The sequence below is a fragment of the Talpa occidentalis genome, unplaced genomic scaffold (assembly GCF_014898055.3).
Source record: "Talpa occidentalis isolate TD23 unplaced genomic scaffold, MPIMG_talOcc4v2.1 talOcc4.5, whole genome shotgun sequence".
In the NCBI taxonomy this organism is placed as follows: Eukaryota; Metazoa; Chordata; class Mammalia; order Eulipotyphla; family Talpidae; genus Talpa; species Talpa occidentalis.
Genome location: NW_023604861.1, coordinates 51576710 through 51599034, shown reverse-complemented (window position 1 = coordinate 51599034; position 22325 = coordinate 51576710). Strand labels below are relative to the sequence as shown.

At 41.6% G+C, this 22325-nt stretch overlaps 1 long non-coding RNA gene across 2 annotated transcripts in view; it reads left to right on the top strand.

The window, feature by feature from the left end:
• Positions 1–21828, top strand: part of LOC129146888 (uncharacterized) — an 81205-nt gene extending 59377 nt beyond the window's left edge. The window contains exons 3-4 of one of the 2 annotated variants that reach the window (XR_008554233.1): positions 14283–14402; positions 21524–21828. This is a non-coding gene — a long non-coding RNA (uncharacterized LOC129146888). The remainder of the gene's footprint in view (positions 1–14282; positions 14403–21523) is intronic. The other variant, XR_008554234.1, reaches the window with a different exon arrangement.
• Positions 21829–22325: the final 497 nt, after the last annotated feature.

Below are 22325 nucleotides of genomic sequence, written 5' to 3'. Positions count from 1 at the left end.
ATGTTTGTCTTGTGCCCCAGTATGTGATCGATCCTGGAGAATGATCCGTGTGCGCTTGAGAAAAATGTGTACTCCGTTTTTTTTGGGTTTAGTGTTCTATAGATGTCTGTTAAGCCCAAATGCTCTAGGTCCTTATTTAGAGCTTTAGTTTCTTTACTTATTTTTTGTCTTGTTGATCTATCCATTGTTGATAGTGGTGTGTTGAAGTCTCCCACTACGTATGTGTTTTCTCTGATGTCTGTTTTCAGAGAGGACAACAGTTGTCTGATATATTTTGGTGCTCTTTCGTTTGGTGAGTATATGTTAATGAGTGTTATTTCTTCTTGAAGTATTGTCCCCTTAATCATAATGTAGTGACCATTGGGGTCTCTTTTTATTTTTTGAGTTTGAAGTCTGTTTTATCTGATATAAGTATAGCTGTTCCTGCTTTCTTTTTTGGCCCATTTGCTTGTAGGATTGTTTTCCATCCTTTGACTTTGAGCCTATTTTTATCCTTTGTAGCTAAATGTGTTTCCTGGAGACAGCAAAAGGTTGGGTTTTGTTTCTTAATCCAGGCTGCAACTCTGTGTCTTTTTATTGAAGAGTTTAGTCCATTTACATTTAGAGTTAATATTGATATGTTAGCATCTGTATTTGCCATTATGTTTGTCTTTCCTTTGATTTTATTTATTCTTTTAATAACTTTTTTTTTTTTTTTGGTCTTCTTTCGTTGTTATTCGTCCCTCTGAGGTTCTGGCTTTAGGATTCCTTGTAGTATTTTTTGGAGTGGGGGTTTATTCGTAATGAAATTCCGGAGTTTCTGTTTGTCTGGGAAAGTCCATATTCTTTCTTCAAAGAGGAAGGAGAGCTTTGCGGGATAGAGTATTCTTGGTTGGCATCTGTTTTCTTGGAGTCTGTTGACTATGTCCCTCCACTCTCTCCTTGCCCGTAGTGTTTCTTCAGAGAAGTCTGATGTCAGCCTGATTGGTTTTCCTTTGAATGTTATCTGTTTCTTCCCTCTTGTCAGCTTCATTATTTTTTCCTTGTCCTGGATTCTTGGGAGCTTTACTATTATGTGTCTTGCTGTGTTTTTCCTTTCGTCGTGGAAGTTTGGTGTTCTTCTTGCTTCTTGTATATCAATTTTCAGCTCCTTCTTCGCATTTGGGAAGTTCTCTTCAATTATCTCCTGGAATATTTTCTCTGTTCCTACATCTCTCTCCTCTCCTTCTGGAATTCCTATAACTCTTATATTTCCTTTCCTCATGGAGTCAGATAGTTCTCGAAGTCTTTCTTCATTCTTTTTCCTTCGTACTTCTCTTTCCTTTTCTGTTTTGGTTCTTTTTATTTCTGTGTCTTCAAGAGAACTTATTCGTTCTTCCATTTCATCTATTCTGCTTTCCTTGCTTTTCCCGGAGTTCTTTAGTTCCTCCATTAATTCTTTGATCTCCTGCATTTCTTTTACTTCCCTCTTTAGGGACTCAATTTCATTCTTCTGACCATTGTTTTCCCTCTTTAGGGACTCAATTTCCTTCTTCTGATCTATCACTTTTTTAATCATGGCAATTTTAAATTCTCTTTCTGGAAGGCTCAGAAGTTCTTCCAAGTTGCTGTCGTTGCAATCTGGGGAGTGGTTTTCTTTTTGTGGTGTGCTTCTTTCCTGAGGAGTTGTTAGGTTGCGTGTGGTTCTTCTACTCCCTACTGTCTGTTTTCTAATTTGTCGTATGCGTTGGGACACTGTGATGCTCGGACTGACTGGCATCTTGGGTGAACTTCTCCGCTCCCCTCTGGCTCTTCCAGGAGCCATCTCTGCCTTCTGGGGGAGCTTTCTGCTGGTTTTAGGCAGTTTTTACTGAAGAAATGTCCCTGTTCTCAAATGGCGAAGCGGGATGCAGTCCCTGCGCCTCCGGTTTCAGGCACACTCTTCTGCTCCCCCGGTCTGCCCCGGACGTGGGTGCCTGCTCCCTCTGTGGGCTCAGACTGCTGGTCGGAAGGGGCCTGGCGTGGAATAACTTCCCGGCTGGCCACTGCAGAAGCCTTCTGCCCTTTTCAAGCAGTCTTAAGAAATTTCCTGTTCTATGGGGTGTTAGTGACTTTTTTTTTCTTGGTCACTAGGTGGCGCCAGAGATCTCTCCTATTGTCCTTGGGGGCTGTTTTTCGCCCCCCCCCCACCCCGTGGGACAGGGAACAGAGCGGGAATGGTAGGGTACACCTCAACAGCTTTGGGGTGCTGTGTCTGCCTTGTGCCCCACCGTCGTGGAGAACCCACGCCCCGAATTTTCGTGCCCCGGGTCTCAGTTCAAAGCCCTCAGTTCCAGGACGCGGGCTGTAGCCCAGTTCAGTGGCGCAGGAATGGCGCCTTTTGCACCGCTCCCGTGCCCGGGTGCCTGGTTCCTGCTCACTCAGGGAGGGACCTTCACCTCAGTGAGGACCTCCGCGCGTCTCCCCGCAAGCCTAGGTCGCAGGCGCGGGTACCTGGGCAGCCGCAATCCCGGTCTGCACTTGCTTTTCAAGTTCCCCGAGCGCGCCGCGTTTCCGCGCAGGCTTACCGGCAGCCCGGGCTGTGTGCGCGTCTCCCGGGGTCTTTGTTCTTCTCTATTGGCGCCCGGAGCCGTTCGCTCACCGCTGCGGCGGATCCTGCAGGGTTCGCCTCAGCTCCCGTTCACGGGGTGTGGTGGCTGCAATAGTTCCTTTCCACTCACAGTCCCGCTTGCTGTGTCCGTTTTTCTTGTTGGCCGTTTTGGTTTGTTGTTTCCTCCTCTCTGCCGGTCGGAGAGTCTATTGAACAAACTTTCTTTGCTCCAATGCATAGTCTTTGCTCCTTTGTCAAAGATTAGTTGACCATAAATCTGTGGGTTTATTTCTGGATTTTCTATTCGATTCCATTGGTCTGTATGTCTGTTCTTGTTCCAATACCATGCAGTTTTGATGATTATGGCTTTGTAGTAGAGTTTGAAGTCTGGGAGTGTGATGCCTCCATTTCCTTCTTTTTTTTTTCAGTAGAGCTTTGGCTATTCGGGGTTTTTTGTGATTCCATATGAATTTCATCAATAATTGTTCTATTTCTTTGAAGAATGACATTGAAATTTTGATTGGAATAGCATTGAATCTGTATATTGCTTTTGGAAGGATGGCCATTTTAATAATGTTTATTCTTCCAATCCATGAGCAGGGGATGTCTTTCCATTTCTTTGTGTCTTCTTCTATTTCTTTTAACAGTGTTTTATAGTTTTCTTTTTCCACGCGCGATCCCGATTCCGATCTGCACTTGGTTTTCCAGCGTGCCGCTTTTCTGCGCAATCCTGACCGCGCTCCGCGCCTGTTTTTCCAGCGCGCCGCTTTTCCGGGCAAGCTTACCGGGCGGCCGGGGCTGTGTGCTGGTGCTGGTCTCCTCCTGGGCGGGGTCTCTCTTTAATGGCGCCTGGAGCTCACCTCCGCGGCGGATCCTGCAGGATTCTCCACAGCTCCCGTTCACGGGGTGTGGTGGCTGCAATAGTTCCTTTCCACTCACAGTCCCGCTTGCTGCGTCGTTTGTTCTTGTTGGCCGTTTTAGTTTGTTGTTTCCTCCTCTCTGCGGGTCGGAGAGTGCCGCCTCTGTGGGCGGGGGAGGGGAGCAGGGTTCTGCGCTTCCCTCCCTTCTGGTCCTCTTTTATGGCCACTTTCTTCTTCGGGCAGTTTGCTGGCGTCACCCGTTTATCTTCCGTGTCCCGGTTCTCACTGGGACCTGCCGCTTTTCCTCCCTATTCACTTTTTTTAATGGGAGATCTTACTCGCAGCGTCTCCTCGCCGCCATGTTGCTCCGCCCCCTTGTTTTCATGCCCTGGAATCAGTTGCATAAAAAATTTAAGCAAACCACATACCCAGTAAAAGCTCATTAAATTTAATATCCACTAGTTCAGAATTTATGATAATTTTGACACTGGCTCGGTTGATGTTTTCTTTCCCACAGCCTATGATAAAGCAGTCTGAAGCTATTAAAATGTCCAAATAGACATTCAGGGGAAATGGTTCACTTTTTAGCAGAAGATACTTCTGCAATGTTTCAGCAGCATCTCTTCACTGGCAAACAATACTATAATTATGCTTAAATGTAGTCATTCAGTGACTCAAGTTGGATAAGCACCTCTTCATGTTTTATGTGGCTCTCATATACTCTGAGCAGCCTAGGGGGAGAAAGGGTGTCCACAGGTGCCCTCTGTGCTGTTAGACAATGGGTCTCACTTTGGATCTGTCACTGCCTTCCCTCCTGTCCTGGGTTGTTGCGCTGTGAAGGGCAGAAGAACTTTCTTCATGGAGGAGTGATGGTGACCGAGACCCCCTCCACCCTCTCCAGACCCACGAGCTCTGCAAGGGGTGGGACTGGGTCCATTAAATTTACTTACTTTCAGTGTCTGTCACAAAGTGAACAATGAGCACCTGAGTCATTATCTGTCACTCAATGTCATGTACGTCACATATATATGTCACTTTATGTCACTATATGTTACAGACCCAAATTTTCTTTAAGAATAGATCTTCATTTTTTTTTTTGACATTTTTCACTCCTGCATCCTTCCTCCACCTCCTCTCTGTAGTCCAAATGTGTTGAACACACACAGTTCTGTGGGTCAGAACGTGAATCAATCGCTTTTTATAGCAGACAAAGGACTTCACTACCAGCAGGTATGTGAGTGAGGAATCTCAAGAAATATTTATTTTAAAATCTTTTTCTCTTTAATGCTTTTTAAAAAAATAAGACTTTTCCAGGAAGCCCCCAACCACCATGTCCAGATGTTGGGGTCACTAGACATCAGGACCCAAGACACACAAACACTGGACCACACAGACTTCGGCTGCCCTGGCCTCAGCAGTCTCCTTAGAAACCTCCCAGTGAGTCAGCAGAGCAGCAGGGGGAGCACAGCTGGGCAGTGAGTCACACAGGACAGTCTGCTCTCCTGGCCACTGATTCATCCCCACCTACTCCTACCGCTGTCTGTACAGACAGTTTGTTCATCTCACCTCACCTCCCAGCGCTGCATGCTGCCCTTCTTTTCCAAGCGCTTGCAGAAGCCCCAAAGTAATTTCAGACACTACAGGTTAAGCAAACCCGCCCCTGGGAAGACCTGCTCTGAGGAGGAGCTGTCATCTACACGTGTGCCCCAATTTTCAAGTGAACAGCCATCAAGGACTTCTGGCTCCCGGCCATCACCTGACCAGTCACACACCTCTTTCTGGGGTGCACAGTGGCTCTCAGCACATAAGAAGATTCATGATTACATGTAATCAAATGTCTTCGCTTTGGAGGGGAGAGTGTCCAGAGTCGTGCGGTCTCCATTGTTCATCTCGGAGCTGGCTCTATAGTAGGCAGAGCCTGAGAAGGGGGAATAGGGAGTTAAATGTAGCTCCGTTCCCTATGGAGAATCAATAAATACTGACAGGAAAGGAAACAGAGGGTGGGAAAGAGTTTTTGCCGACCTCACCTAATGCTGCTAATAGTACCAAACAGCAATCTGGCACCAGCCTGGTGACTCTGGCCTGCCATCCCCCAGGGAAATCCCAGCAACCTCTTCCAGCAGCTCTTGGAGAAACAGCACAGAGTCCCAGGCTTCTGCAAGGATCAAGTGCGTGGAATGTCAGACGACAGAGATTTCTGACCATTAAACCTACTTACATTTTCCTTATTGGTGAACTTATGTTAGAAACAGCAATCTCCAGTTACCTGGAGAAACTCTGTAAGGCTGTGTTCCCAGACCTACACTTAGAACTCATTAGTACATGCCCTGAAAGAACATTTGAAATCTGGTCTTTTTCCTAAGACTTCCAAAAATTTTATGCCAGAACTAGAGCAATCTAATGAACTGGGACTTTGGAAAATGCCAGCAGGGTTGAGGGAGGATTAACAGGACATGAGAGCCTAGGTTAAATAATCTGTGTTTCCTGCTAAATTGCCGAATGGATAATTTCATACCTTGAGGAAGAGATTAGAGGAAAATAAATTAGAATTCTATAACCATGTGCTGAGTTGCAGCTCTGAGGTTCTTTACTGCGGCTTGAAGCAGGTTCCAAAATCCCCTGTTTATGTCTGGCTAGAACAGGATGTGTACCCAAGACTCAGGAAACATCCTGTCTTGTCCTTTAACCTATGGCTCCAAATCATATCAAAACTTCTTTCCAGATACTGTGGAAAATAGTCTCGATAATGCAATTCTTTTTCTCTTGTCTGTAAATATTATTTTACCTGGTGTCATTATTCTGCCTGCAAATCAAAGATTCAAGTATTAATTGATCTTGCCCAACTATATATGCATCTTAGGACTAAGCTCTGTGGCCAAAGAAATGAATTTTATAAGATACAGACTCTTGCTTCCTGTTTCTAGGTAGATGGTCAGAAGCCAATAATAATAATAATAATCATTTGTTGCATGCAATCTGCTGTGAACCAGGCACTTCACATTCATTATCTTATTTAATCATTTCATCCTCACAGGAATATGTCTCTCCATGTGTGAGACTTATGCTGTTTTATTAGATTAAAAAAAATAGTCAATAATTTTGAACTCACTGAAATATATCCATGCAGCTTGAATCATATAGTCATGATCCCAAATTAAAAAAAATTAAGTTATTAAAATTAGTACAAGTTAAAATGAGTGCAAAAATGTGCATAACTTGTGAAGTAATAGGCTCAGTTTCATTTCCATTTTACAATGGTAATAATTTAGGCATGAAAACTTAAATCCCTTTTGGAACTTGAGACTTTGAGACTAAATTTGAGTGTTTCTCTTTATCTCACATTGCTTCTCTTGTCTGTTCCCTTAGTTTGGAAAACGAAGTTAATTCTTGAGAAGTTAAAAATACAAAATTTAATGCTTCATCATGTCAATTCAGGACATGCTATAAGACAGCAGAAAATATAATCTTTTTTCATGGAAAAACCTAGTAAGTTTGAACTAGGCCTTAAAGGAGGGATAAAATTTGGATACTTGGAATACAGTGGTAGAGGTCTATATTTTATGTTTCCTTTTCTGATTTTAAAATATATACTATGTAATAGTTTTTATGCATAATGAAGTGTCTATGAATGAAATTAGATGTCTGGGATTTGCTTATAAGACTCAAGCAGAAATAAGCAAATCAGTAAGTTGGGAGGGGCATAGATCAAACTATGTTGGCAAAATGTTATTAGTGGTTAAAGTTATTCAGTTGGTAACTGGGAGATAGATAATTGCTTTAGCCCATCTTCCTTTTTGAATGTCTGAAAAGTTTCACACAAAAACCTTCACAAAGAAAGTGTAATGTCTATACCAGTGTTAGCACAACCAAGGAAGATAAGCTAGATTAACAAGTCCACCCTAGAGCTCTTCCTACCTGTTTTTGTCTATGGAATCATCTACTTCCCTGTTCCTTTTCCTGATAACCTGTCCTTTTGCAGATGTTAAAAACAAAAAGAGAAATTAAAAAACCTTCCCTAAACTCTTGACTGGGAAGTCCATTTAAGATGGCAGCCACCAGTCACAGGAGCAATCTTGTGAAGTTGAAATAGTGTGATGTCAATAGAAAGGGGAAGTTTTTGGTTCCCTGAACCACCAAAGGAAGGGTGATGCTGAGCAGCAAGAAGCTAGAAAAGACGGGGAGAAAGAAAAAGAGGATGAGGAGGAGATTGGAGGATGCACGTGATGCAGAGAGACTTGTGACGAGGAAGCCGTGCTTACTTCTCAGCCTTGGATTTGGGGAACATGAGAGGAGGAGACTGACCTGGCTGGGAGACCTGTGAGGATGCTGACAATGGCGCCTTTATCTTGACTTTGGATTTTGCCGTTTTCCATCTAGACTTGCCTGGCTCTTTCTGCCCCTTTCCTCTGGGTCCCCACCAGAAGGTGCCTTAGACTTGTGGCAAGCTCTTGGGCCTCAGCAGCCCTGCTTTAGTCAAACCCTGTTTGGCTGAGCATTTACCCACAAGAGGATGGGTAGCTTTGGGTGTTTAATTGGAAACTATTTTAACTATATTCTTTCTCTTCACTCTATTGCACTTTAATTCTCTATTATACAGTAATTGTATTAAAATTCTTGTCTATTGACAGTCTTATGCACTGAGAGTATGTTTGCCTTTATGTAGTGGATGGCAGAACCCATTTAGAGCAAGCAGGTTTGAGGGTGCTGGGGTGCTCCTCAATCTGCCCACTAACAAAATAATGTAAAGTTTACAACATGGTGACTGGAATGAAGATAAGCATGAGAAGGATGACAGAATTCAGATACCAAAAGATTGATTGCATCCTCCAAAAGCATAATTCCTGTTTGGAGGCAGGGGCAGATGATATTGACTGAAGCATAAGTCAATCATTTCTCTATTTAATCGGTTCTCCTTTGCTGCTGCCCTCCTTCTACGCCAAGTGAGTTGTTTATCCTTTCTCATCACCTCATTCTGACTCACACATTAGAACATAATCCCTATTTCAGTTTTATGAAAATTATATCTTTATTTCCACTCATAGCAAAGCTTTTCACATTATTAAGATCACTACTATTTTCCTGCATAGTTTAGACCTTCTTAATTGAAAGTTTCAAATGATTTAGCCTGTTGTTAGTGTCTTGGCTATAACCACATATCATCAAATATTTCTTGTCTCTCCTAGATCTAGGCTGCCAAAGGGGCTTGTGACAGAATTGGTCTGTGGTGAAATTTTTCAATTAGTTCATTATATCAATATTTTACAAAGCAGAATCTGTGAAAATTCAGAAGCCAAATTGCATCAGCTCATGTGTGTAGTGAAGAAGTCGCTGAAGTTATGAAGTTAATTGATGCATTAACATATTCTTGGGGGGCAAATGCACTAAAGCTTTGGGAATTGACAGCAGTTCATTATTTTGACATGACATCATGTACCCAAATACTTCAAATCAGTTTAAGAACTAACTGATTTGGCCCAATTTATTCTGTGAACTAGGGAGTTTCTTAGTTGAGTTTATTTAGCTGGAAAGAACACAATCTCTCTTCAAGTTACTTTAAGGGATAGGGTATCTATGGAAGGAATGCATGTGATTTGAAATTGAAACTAAAATGGCATCAGGTCTGGGTCTTGTCTCTCCCTCGTGACATTTCAGTTTCTCTCTATGCATCTGCTTGCTCCACATGCCTCTCTTTACCAAAAGGCATTTTGGGGCCCTCGTTGCCAACATAAGATATGAAACAAGTAATAGCTAATCTTTACTGAGCATATTCTGTATGCAAGGCACCGTTCCAAGTATCTCACATGCTTTAACTTATTTAATCATTTGCAACAATTACCACCAAACTATGACTTGAACATGACTTGGTCTCACTGTGCTCCAGACTCATATAGCACAATTTAATCTTTAGTTCCACTGGTCTGGTCTCTCCATTTCCCAGTTCAGACTAAGGAAAGCATAGATCTGGGTATGGCAGATTGTTTTTTTTTTTTTTTTTTTTTTTTTTTTTTTTTTAACCATGCTACACAAAGTCAACCTTTGGGTTGGCTTCCCTTCTGTCAACTGCTCAGCTCTGAGTAACACAGCTGTGAACCTCAGACTGGTTGCTTAGTTCAGAACACTGGAACTAAGCCAACTGTGTCTGGGAGTGAGGCAGCTTCCTTACATAGAGTTGCAGGAGGCACAGACTGATCATATTCACATCCTAGGTTTAGAGGAAGAAGCAAGGTTTCACATGCCTAGGGAATTTACCTACGGTGTAGAAAATCTTCTCCAGCTATACACATGTGAACGATATGTGTTGGGACCCACTCACATCTGGGTTGAGATTGAGACACATGGCTGTGATAACAAAACAGATCTCTGAGAGTCTGTCTTAGAAACTGCTTGCTATGTTGGTAGCACAGGTGTTACTTACCTAGTGAAGAATGGGGTGAAAACAAAAAATTAATTTCTCCCACATTGTATCTTTCTCCCACTGATTAGAATGAGATCTTACATCCACAATTAAAACAGTTATGTGTCTAATATTAATGACAAGAAAGGTTCCTGCTTTTCACTACTCTGCTCTTCCTACTCTGCTGTGTGGCAACATCTAAGGCCTTAGCTCCTCCCAGGTGCTGTGCTCCCCTTCATTTGGTCAGAGCTGCTCTATCTCATAGGCCCTTCCTGTGCCAGACTCTATGTCCACTCTTCAGGTCTCTGAGATCTTGCCTCCTGGAAGTCCTCTTGATTGCACAAATCAGGGTCCATTAGTCATAACTCTGATTGATGTCCCTTATCGAAGATACACTTACTTTATGTTTATTTATTTTATGTTTCAGTTCATTCTTCATATTTGTGAGGCCGGGGGCCATATCTTCCTAGCTATTACTATATCCTTAATCTTAACACAGCGCCTGATACATGTTAAGTGCCAATAAGCATTTGGTCAAACAAATCAAATTACAATAAAACTATTATTTGCAAGGGGCAATTCACTGATGATTGTTGCTCTATAGACTAAATGTATTTTATAGATTCCTTATGAGGGTCAGAAGGCATGACCCAGTAGGTCAGATGCATTTTCATTAATGAGAAGAGCAGAATATTATCTAGCAAAGTTAAAGCCAGAGAAGAGAAAACCTAGAGTAGGACACCCTGAATTTGTAAATGTGGACTCAGAGGGCACCTAAAGCCAAGGATGACCCGCCAAAACAATCAAGCCCATGTCTAAACTTCTTCCATTTCCCACAGGGTTATTTGGGCTCTAGTTTGATGGCTACAACAAGCCAGCCCCTGTCTGACTGATGGGAGAACTCACATGTGTGGATCACAGGAGACTGGATAGGGGCACAGAACTGTAACAGGGTAATCTCCATAGAAAGGGGAGGTTCCAGGGGCCTCCCCTGAAGCATAGGCCATTGAGCGCAGTGCTGTGAAGCTATCTGCAGCCTCTGCAGTACCGGTTCCATCCCAGCTGGTTGGCTAGGGTCCTACATGGCACAGCAGATCTCTCCTGTCTCACCCACTGGTCCCCTCAGCAGTGTATTTCATCAGTCTGCCTGTTCTGTTCCCTGCTCTGTCTCTGGTGAATCCTCTCACCCTCCCACAAATCTGGCCTGTACTCTGGTTCTTGTATAAATAAATCTTTAAAAAAAAGGGGGGGGAGGTTCTAGTTTCCCTGGCCCACCCAAGAAGGGTGGACCTGAGCAGTAAAGAGAACCTAAAAAAGACTGTGGAAAGGACTTGGGAAGAAAGAAGGGGAAAAGAAGCATTGAAGGAGGTACATGGAGCAGATAGACACATAAAGAAGGAGAAACCACACTTTTTCCTCAGCCTTGGACTTGCACCAGGGACTTGAGGGACATGGAAGGAAACACTTGAAAGGGACATGGTGTCAACATGCAGAATGAAGGGCACCCTGGGACTACCAAACCTGCCTGCTCTAAATGGGCACTGATATTTGCCACATAAACATGAAATATACTCTTTTCAATAGAAAAGAACTTTACTACAATTAGTATGTAATAGAGAGAAGAGAAAGAATATAGTTAAAATAGTTTCCTGTTTAAGCACCCAAAGTTACCCATTGTCTCGTGGGTAAATGCGCAGCTTAACGTGGTTGGCCCAAAGGAAGGCCACTGAGGCTCAAAAGCCTATCACAAGTCTAAGGCACCTTCTTCCTGGTGGGGCTCCATAGGAAAGGGTAGAAGGAGCCAGGCAAATCTGGAAGGAAAAGAGCAAAATCAAAATCCAAGTCAAGATAAAAGCTGCCATTGTCAGATTCCCCATGAGGCTCTCACCTATGTTTGTCCCTTTCACATGTCTCCTTCCATGTCCCCCAAGTCCTGGTACAAATCTGAGGCCAAGAAGCAAACATGGCTTCTTCCTCACACGTCTTCTTCTCCATGTGCCTCCTCCAGGTCTTCTCTCTTCTTTCATTCTCCTCCATTGGCCCTTTCTAGCTTCTCCTCACTGCTCAGCTCCGCCCTTCCTTGGTTGGATCAGGGGATCTGGAATCTGCCCTCTCTATGCCCTCTCAACTGTCACTGTTTTGGGTGTTTCAGAAAACTATTCTAATTATTTTTTTTCTCTTCTTGCCTCTCTTCACACACTGATTGTATTTGAGTTCTTTTTCATTGAAGGTCGTATGCACTAGAGTATGTAGCAGAACCCATTTAAAGTATGCAGGTTTGGGGGTCCCTGGGTGTCCCTCACCTTGCTTACTAACAATAGGAGAATAAAGACAAGGAGGTAAAATTTTGTGTTCCTCTCTTTCCCTCAGCAAAATGGTTTATAGTTTCATCCTAGTTTTCCAGGTGGATTTCCCATCTCTCTCAGATCCTTCAGCCAAATTTGTACAAATTTAAAGTTTGAAATCCAGCATTTAACTAGTTTCCCAAAAAGATATTCAGCAAATTAAAAAGTTGGAGTCAGAAATACATATATATTTATTTCAAGAATTGTTTTACAAACTAACCTTAAATATACCATTTTGTTTTTTAAAATCTCATTATATTGATGGGGTATAGAGGCAAAATAACTATAATCTTAGAGAACAGACTTTTTATCACATATGCATAAGATGTTACAGAAACTATTAGAAAAAAATAAGAGAGAGGAAGAAATCAATAAAGCAAATCCTTTTAGTTTGGGGGAAAAAAAATCTTTAAAAAAATAGAGCTGAAATCCAGGTACTCAGGGGCAATTTTGCAGATATTGGGGGAGGATGTCCTTTGAATCTACATTTTGGCAAACATGACTTTAGCCCCTGAGAACCAGAATTCAGTTTTTAATTCATGCTGTCTCTTGTTTAAGATACTTAGAAGAGGTACCATTAGCATTTCCTGAACCATGTTCACCCAGAAACAAGTAATTGAGGGAATTCATAGCCCTCTTTAGAACTAGCAGGCAATCCTCTGAATAGAAGGTAGGAAAGAGTCTGACTTCAATAATGGATTCCAAGAATAGCTGAACAGCGTGGGTCTGCTCACAGCTCCCTTCTTCCTGGTAGATGGCTTCTCATAAGGACTAGGGGAGAAAACGCCAGAAATACAGTTGTCTAAGGCAAAAAAAAAAAGTGTGGAATTAGATACAGCACATGAAGAATTACCTTCCACACTGAAATATAGTTAGTCAACTTCTACTTCATTGGGGAAAATGATTGCATATAAACGGATGTTAGTGATCTGATTTCAGTGCCAGGAGTATAATGATTATTGGGTCACCTTAAGACCTGGGACAGCAGTGGGCGAGCGCTGGGCCAGACAATGAAAGGAAAAAAAGAGGGTGGTTTTACTTTGTCTCAGAGTTGTGTCATTTATATAAAGGTGTTACCTTTTACCTGCATTGATGTATTGGTATTTTTCCTATAGAAAAGCTTATCTTTTATTGTGTCACATAAATGTGGGTTGTTAGCTCTACCACTTTACAGAGTGTAAGAGTTTAAATAAATGAATTAACAGCTCAGAGATTCAGTTTACAAAACAAATACTAGTATCTGCTTCACAGGGCTGTTGTGAGGGTTAAATGAGATTCTGCCTGTGAGGTCAACAGCCCTGTATGGGGTTTTTTCTAGCCCTGCAGAAACACTGGCACCCCTGGGGGTGCTGGCTGCTGCTCTGTGCCAGAGGGCCCTCTGGGTGAGGGGAGAAGGAATTCAAGGGCAAGGTGGGGTGTCAGTGCGAGAACACTATACTCAAGGGGTGTAATGTCTATAATGAAAACATACCATGAATTAAGGAATAAATATAAACATTGTTGCTGTTTCCAAAGACCAGAAAAAGAACAGGGATTAAAACAAAAAACCCTGGAAATTCTTGGCCATGTTTTATGAATAATAGAAATCTTGTCAATGAACCAGCAGTCATTTCTAACTGTCAAATACGACAGTGGTCCCTAGAGCAGGGCAGCGATGTTTCTGTACATCATTAATAAATGGCAGGTTCATTTAGTGTGAGTTTAATGTGATTACTTCATGAAATTTTGCTATTAGTACTCAGTGGCCTGCTGCTTCTGCAGTTTGGCCACCTGTTCACAAATTTTAAAAATGAATGGAGACCAGGAAAAAGACTCATCACAAGCAACTACAAACCAGAGACACACCATGGGGGGAGGAGAAAGGAGTAGGATCAAAAAACAAGGGGGTGGGAATTGTATGGGAACTATAACCAAGATGAAAATGCATGCATTGTGCAAAAATGAAAAATGATGTTAAAATATATAAAATAAAAATAAATAAAAGAGAAAAAATAAAAAATAATAAAAATCATTGCCATAAACAGTAACCAAATATTCCCTGCCTATGGCAAGACAGACTGAAAATAAAGACAAGGATTTAGGAAACAAAATACTTAAAAAAAAAAATGAATGGACATATTTGCTTTTTTATCCAGCCAGCGCGTCTTGGTACCTCCTAGAGTTTGGAGAAAACAGGCCTGAGGAGATTAAAGTGAGAAGCTGTATGAGGAATGCTGCTTCAGGAGCTGTGTGAGGAAGGCTGCTTCAGAAATGAGGTGCTGATCCCTTACCAGTCCACTTCTCAACATTATCAGGGGTCTGTCCCATTTTCTCCTCATATGCAATCACAGGGCCCACTCAGGACACAAAGGCCTCTCCTGTTCCTTCAACAAAAGGAATTGAGTAGAAGGAATTGTTTCCAAAGGTGGCTGAGAAGACAAACAGGAGCATGATGAAATTTGGGATACCGTCATCATGAAAAACCTTGCCGACCCATAGGGCTGGAGGGACACCAGGAAGGTTTGGTTCCCAGAGTCCCAGGAGCAGGCTTCCATAGGAAACAGAACTATGGGGGAGGGTGGCAGCTGGGATCTTAGAGAGGGGTACTCCTGGAAGGAAGTACAGCCATGAAGAAGAGGTAGCTGGTGTCAACTCTGGAGAAGCCACCAGGCTCCCTCCTTCCAGACTTTTTCAGCTCCTGCCATTGAGCAGAACTACCTGAAAGCCCATTGCTTGGGAGCCTAGGAAAATTAGTTTTCTACGATAGAGCAGAACAGGGGAAATGGCTAAGGATGCAACTGATAGCAAAAGACCAGCATATCATGTTCTTGAAAACATTTCTGAGAACTAACCAGCTGACTGAGTTAAACTGCAAACACTTATACAGGAAGGCCCTCAACCTAAGAAAACTAGAACCCATTCTGGCAAAGATAAGGAGTCTGGGGTTAAAAGGAGACTGCTCATTGTTCTATGTTGTCTTCTCTCTGAAAGTAACTGTATCTTAATTTTTGGTCATTGTTGGTTATCAGAGTTGAAATAGAAAATAACATATTAATATAAAGCAGTCCAATGTGCTTCTTCTGTTAACTAACAGCCCTTTGTTTTGGATTATCCATTTAAACCTTTTCCTCATCATCCTGAGTAATTGAAAGTTACATCTCATTGTTCTCAGAAGAATTAATAACTTCTTGCATTTCTTTTTTTTTTTTAATAGAGGCATGTTTTATTTATTTGTTTGTTTGTTTGTTTGTTTTGTTTATACATGCACTGGGTACAGTCAGAAGAGTGGGAGGGTGAGAGAATTCACCAGAGCCAGAGCAGGGAGCAGAGCAGGCAGAAGGACCGAAGTACACTGCTGAGGGGAGCAGCGGGCGGCAGGAGAGGTCTGCGCGCCATGTGGGACCCTCCTCCAGTGGCAGGGGAGAAGCCAGGGATCGAAAAGGAGCCGCAGAGGTCGAGGGCAGCTTCGCAACCCAGCGCTCAACCGCTGCGCCCCCGGGGAGGCCCACTTCTTGCATTTCTGATTCCACTAGTAATAAAGCTTTCTAATAAGAATGTTACATTAGCATAGATCTTTAGAGGTTACGGTAAACATTCACATACTTTGCCCTATTTTGTTTTATGCCCTGGTTGTCTGAAGTGAAGTGAAGAAAACTAGACTTATTGAATATATGCTGTCTGAAGTAAAGGGAAGAAAACTAGACTTATTGAATATGTGTGATGTACTAGGCACTGTCTCAGCAGCATTGTAGAGATTAATTCAGTTAAATATCATAACATAAAAAAGGAAGTACTATCCCCATTTCACAGATGAGAAAAATCATATTACAAGACAGAATGAACTGAATCATGTAGTTAAGTCCAGGGAACTTATTGTGCTGAAAACTTACACACACACACACACACACACACACACACACACACAGTCACAGATTGTATTATATATATGTATATCTTGCATTTTATATATTTGCACATTATATATATATATATTTATAACTCCAAAACAATGTGACTTTTACAAAAATCTTATTTATAATTTATTTAGTAAATCTCAATATCTGAGTCATTTACTTCATGCCACATGTATTACCTAAAAATCAGAGGTGGAAACAAGGCCTCAGTGGATGACAATTACTGCTCTCATTGTGTGTATTCAATGTTAAGTCCTCTGTGAGCCTCATTCATCCCTTAAAATAAGGATAATATAGATTGAATTGAAACATTCAGCAATAATGTATTTTAAAAATTTAATAAAAGTATCTGGCCTATATACATCTGGGAATAAAAGTTGTTACTGCACTGGACCTCCCTGGTGACCCAGGGGTTAAGTTTCAGGACTATCATGCTATTGCCACCATGGCCCGGCCAGGGAGCTGACCCACATGGTGCAGCAGACCTTTCCTGTTTCACCCGCTGGTCCCCTCAGCAGTGTATTTCAATGAATCCGCCTGTTCTGCACCCCCCCCACTCTGTCTCTGGAAAATCCGCTCACCCCCACACCTCTGGCCTACACCCTAGTTTTTCTATGCATAAATAAATATTAAAAAAAAAATAAAATAAAAGTTGTTACTATGCTGAGAGGGCTATGTCCAGTTGCTGTTACTGTCCTCGGCGTGAGCCAGTCCTGCACTTGACTGGTGACATGACGCAGAAGTGGTCACCTCTGAGATGTGTTTAATACACCAGGTGTTCTCAGTGCTCATAAACACCCCACCCCATAGAGCCCAGTCCCGAAAAGTGTTTTATTAGGATCATTTTCTAATGCCAGGTAGTGGGCACTTGTGGAAACATGTGTAGATACAGAAACACTGCTACTTTAAGAGAACTCATCTCTGGTTAAAAATTATAAATATTAATAACAATACTTATAAATTAAAAGTTCCAATAAAAGCCAATGTCCATAAGGGAACATTCTGGACCCCATTCTTCTGGACATCAAAAGGTCTTCAAAATTGGGCCTCCCCTGGTGGCACAGCAGTTGAGTGCTGGGCTGCGAAGCTGCCTGCAGCCTCTGCAGCGCCGATTCAATCCCCGGCCATCAGACGAGGGTCCCACATGGTGCAGCAGACCTCTCCTGCCGCCCGCTGCTCCCCTCAGCAGTGTACTTCGTCAGTCTGCCTGTTCTGCTCCCTGCTCTGGCTCTGGTGAATTCTCTCACACTCCCATGCTTCTGACTTTCCCCAGTGCTTGTATAAATAAATAAATAAATCTTTAAAAAACAAAACAAAACAAAAAAAAAAAAAGGACTTCAAAATTAACCTCTTCGGCAAGATTAACATGTTTCTCTACAATCAGGCATTCTAGGGAATTTCCAGCTCTAGGAAATAGCCTGGAATTCTCTAGATAAGATGCTAAGCATCAATTTACAGGAGAACTTGCCATGGTGATATGGATAAGCATTTCAGAGAAACGAATTGAACTGAAATTCTATCCAATGTGACCAGAATGCGGAAAGACCACATACAACCTGAACATAAAAGTAAATGGGTTTAGGATGACATGAAAGGCTGCAGGAAGATGTGGATCTGGTTAAGCTGATAACACATTATGCATCACTGGATTCTGTCAGGAGACAGAAGCAGCCTGGTTATTTCAAAAAAGAGGATTTGATATTAAGAATTGTCAACTAAATGACTGAAAATGCAGAGAGAGAGAACTCTAAGACATCAAGAAAATGGCAACTGCAGGACACAACTACTGCCCCTGGGGATGCAGGAACAAAAGAAGAGCTAAACTTATACGGCATTTAGATGATTGAAAAAGGTCCCTATGAATGCGCCCTTGAGAGGAAGGCAGTCGTCAGCTAATGCTGGGGTCTCTGACCCTGGAGGAAGTGTCCCTCAGGCCTGGCCCAGACTTCTGAGGTGAAGATTCCTCTGAGGAGAGCAGTGTGTCTGACAGAGAGCATTAGATCGGTCTATGAGTGACAGGAAATGTCAAACTGCATCCAATTTCTGCTCCTACACAGAGTGAACAGTGCAGCCAGGATAAAGAAATACTGGGGGATCTTGACAGGACTGAAAAGTAGGGAGTCAATATAATGTAAAGAGAAGACCCCTTTTCTCCACCTCCAGGCTTAGAGCTCCCTGGAACTCTCCTATTTTCAGAGTCTTACAGGAGCCAGCAGGCCAGGGAGAAACAGCCTTCCAGTTGCACTGCAGAATACTGAAGAGATAATACTTTAAACAATGGTACACATTCTATTGCTATTCACTCAGTAATTAAAAGGTTGATAATAAAAATTATATTTGGGGAATATACCCAAAATCATTAAAAGCAGGAACTAAATATATATTTGTACCCTCTTATTCATAGTAGAAAGAAGGAAGCACCCCAAAAGGATATAGGCAGATGAATAAAGAAAATGTGGTATATTTGGAATATTATTCAGCCTTGAAAAAGAAATTTTAACAAATGCCACAAAACAGAAGAACCTTGAGGACATTATGGTAAATGAAATAAGCCAGTCAGAAAGGAGAGGTACTGTGTGATTCCTCTCCTATGACTTACCTAGAGCAATCAAATTCAAATTCATAGAGACAGAAAGTAGATCAGTGGTTGAGGGGGAAAGGAGAGGAAATAGAGAGCTACTGTTTAGTGGGTAGAGTTTCAAATAAAAAGAGTTATGTGGATGGATGTTGGTGATGGTTATCAACAATGCAGGTACATTTAATGTCACTGAACTGTGCACCTGAAAATAGGAAAGATGATCAATTTTATGCTATATGTGTTCTGTCAGAGTTAAAATTTAAAAAAAAGAATCGATGAATTCACAAAGATAGTAAGACAAGGAATTTATCCATTTATCTTACAGATCGTTAAAGGAGTGTTATTGTCAATAATTACAAAATACAATACCATGTGAAACTTCGAAGATGTTCACAATACAGTGATGGAGGCACTGAAGTAATTAATTTTAAAAATTATATCCCAAAATCTGAAAGTTTTTTTTTTCTGTTTGCTTTCATACACCAAAATATTTGCTTTTCAAAAGTTTATATACCCTTCAACATTAATTTCAAATACTCCTTCCTGCATTGTTCAGCAATCAGGAAGTTACTCCCTTCTAAGCCGGAATTTATTTTTTATCTTACAACTCCAGCATCCAAGGCCTGTTTTATGTACACTAGATATGCAGCTAAAAGGTAAGGTCTACATTGTATCTGCTTCTCAGTGCATACATATGAGTACTCAGTGCATATATATGTAAGTGCTCATAATATAAGTACTAAAAATATTTTTTAATTGAAGCTATAGCATCTGCAAACTATATAAATCCAAAATTTGGAAAATACGGAGACCAACTGTCTGGAACGGCCCGTAGCTGAGTTTCCTGGGATACAGGATGTTGGGTGCTAAATTGGACCATACTGGGCAAATCAGAACTGGTTGTCACCCTAGGAGTACAATTCAGCATTTTCAAACAAAATGGAAGCATTGTTTTTGTAAATTCACTATGTAACTGTGGCCAAACACAGCTCTCAGAGACACAATTGGCATGAACACCAAAGTAAAATGTCAAGAAATGATTATGTATAAATTCTCATCATTCTAATCAGAAGTTTATTTCTGCTATAGTGACGATTATTGCTCCTCACTTGCAATTATAACATAAAAATGTTTGATAATTTTTCCTTTCATGGTAACTAGGAAACATTTTTTTTTTCTATTCTGGAAGGAAGGAAATAAATTCATAGTAAAAGTGCTAATGAAGAATTCCTACATCTCACATTAGAACCGTTGCAGGTATTAAGAGTCCTAAATTTTCCAGATAAAACCATGAAGCATTTATCCTGCAAGCCAGTTCCATTCCCCCAGGCATCAGTACGAAATTGAAACTGGATGCTGGGAGCAAGTGTGCTTTGATCGAATGGCATCGGCACTGGGACCACATCATAACATGCTCTGAACACTCTGATCTCACCTAAGGGCTGTCAAGAGATGCTAATGGACCAATTTTTCTGTCCTTGGCCCTACTCTACGGAAAGCAAATTTTGCTGTCTCATAGGGTCAGCATGACCATGACTCCGAGGCTTTGTGATTCACGTACATGGGGAGGAGGAACACCAGGAATCCATTCGCCATTCAGCTTCCATTCACACCCGTTTAGGGAGCACCGAACTAACAGTGACCTCATTCTGTTAAGTGTTGTGAATAGCAAGAGAAATAAGACAATTCCAGGTGGGGCTACAAACCAAAGGGAAAAGGAACAAAGTGCTGTGGAATGGAGTTTGTGGAGGGCAGTTAGTTTTGCAGAGAAGTCAAGGGAAAGCATTGTTAAGGAGGTGACAGGTGACATGTGTTCTGACCATCCACCAGCAGTTCCTAGTGGACAAATACAAGGAAGAAGAGAATGTTTTAGAGGAGTGAGTGTAGGGAATGCCCTGTGTACAAAATCTTCTCGCTGCTCTCACAAAGTATCTCCACCTGGGTAATTTACACAACAGAAATGTATTGCTTCACAATTCTGGTGAAGAGAAGTCTGAGACCAACCTATGGGCAAGATTGGCTCCTTCAGAAGTCTGAGAGAAAATCTGTTCCATGTTCTCACTGTTTCTATTCTATTCTATTCTATATAGAATGGCTATTTGCTAAGATCTCTGTGGTATCTTTAGATGCATCACCCCAGCCTCTGCCTTTGTCTTCATGTGGCATTCTCCTTGTTCACATATCTGTGTCCAAATTTCCCCTTTTTAAAAGAAGTCAGGACAGGAGTTAGGGGTCCAACCTACTCCAGTATGACCTCATCTTAATGCAACTGATTACATCTGCAATGATCATATTTTTAAATAAGGCCACATACTGAGATGCTCTGGGTTAGGAATTCAAGATAAGAATTGTTGGGGAAAGAGCACAAATTCAACCCACAATTCCCTGAAAAAGGCATCAGATATATTAACATGAAAGGGTATTTTTAAGGTGGGAAGTTCTGTAATTTTACCAGAGCTTGTTTAACTATTCTCCTGTTGAAGGGCAATGGGTTTGATTCTAAGCTTGGATTATTATAAATAAAGCTACTGTACATTTTGTAATAATAGATAGGTAGGTAGGTAGGTAGGTAGGTAGCTAGATAGATAGATAAGATATAGTACAAAATGGTAGGAGAGGAAGGTGGAAGCTAGGATTTGAAAATCTTGCATAGTCATGTTCAAGGGTGAAAAAATTGAAGTATATACTCAAATGTTTGGAAAGCACTAATATTGATGAAGGGAAAAAAAACTGTGATCATAAGTTAGGAGAAATGTTAATGTTAAATAAACATTAACAGGTTAATCTTTATGACAGAACTTCTTGGGAACTGTAACATGAGCATGTGCTTTAGAAAATCTACGAAAATGAGAACGTGAACAGCCCTTCCCAAACTTATTTCACTGCAGACATTTTTTGTTTTCAGGAACCACTCCTAAAATTAACCATTTGGGAGATGTGGGCATTATCACAGCGTATCCTTCCTGACTGGCTTCATGACATCTCTGAGTTCCAGTTCCCTGCTCTGTATGGCTGGGATAATGATCGCATTTTATCAGTTCAGCCCCTGCGAGTGAAGAGAGAGACCACAGCAGATCGCGCTGTGGTAAACCACTGTGTCTGGAGACTACTTGAAGGACTTTGAAGTGGGAATGGGAGGGGGGAGTATGTGAATCTGTTGAAAATAAGGTAAGAGAGTAGTCAAAGTAATTATTTGGGGAAATAAAGATCCCAGAGCAGCATCAAAAATCAGATGGCAGTCTCCTTGCCTCGGCTTCTCACGCCCTCCCTATCACTCCCCATCACTCCCCTTGAGTCCTGTTTCATTCATTTGTTCAACCGATATTTGTTGTCCATTACCAGGTCTGAGACTCATTGCTTAGCATTCCTTTCCAAGTAGCCTGCACAGATTACTTGAATTCAATCTGCCCTCCTTTTCTTCTGATATCCTTGACATACACTATGTGAGTCTCACAGCTGTGCACATGTAAGTGTATTGATTTGAACCATTACCTCTTTGCTTACATTTATATTTGGATGCACCTCCTAAATGAGACTGAAAATCTTCCCTAATCAAATACTAATAATATCCCATGTTATGCCAACCACAAAAGTATACAGAGTTAACTGCATAGAAGCTTCTTCATGGTCCTGTAGTGCATTGAATTTAGCCTCTTAGAGGAGTCTCATAACTTCAAGTTAACTTGTAAAATTACAAAGACACTGCA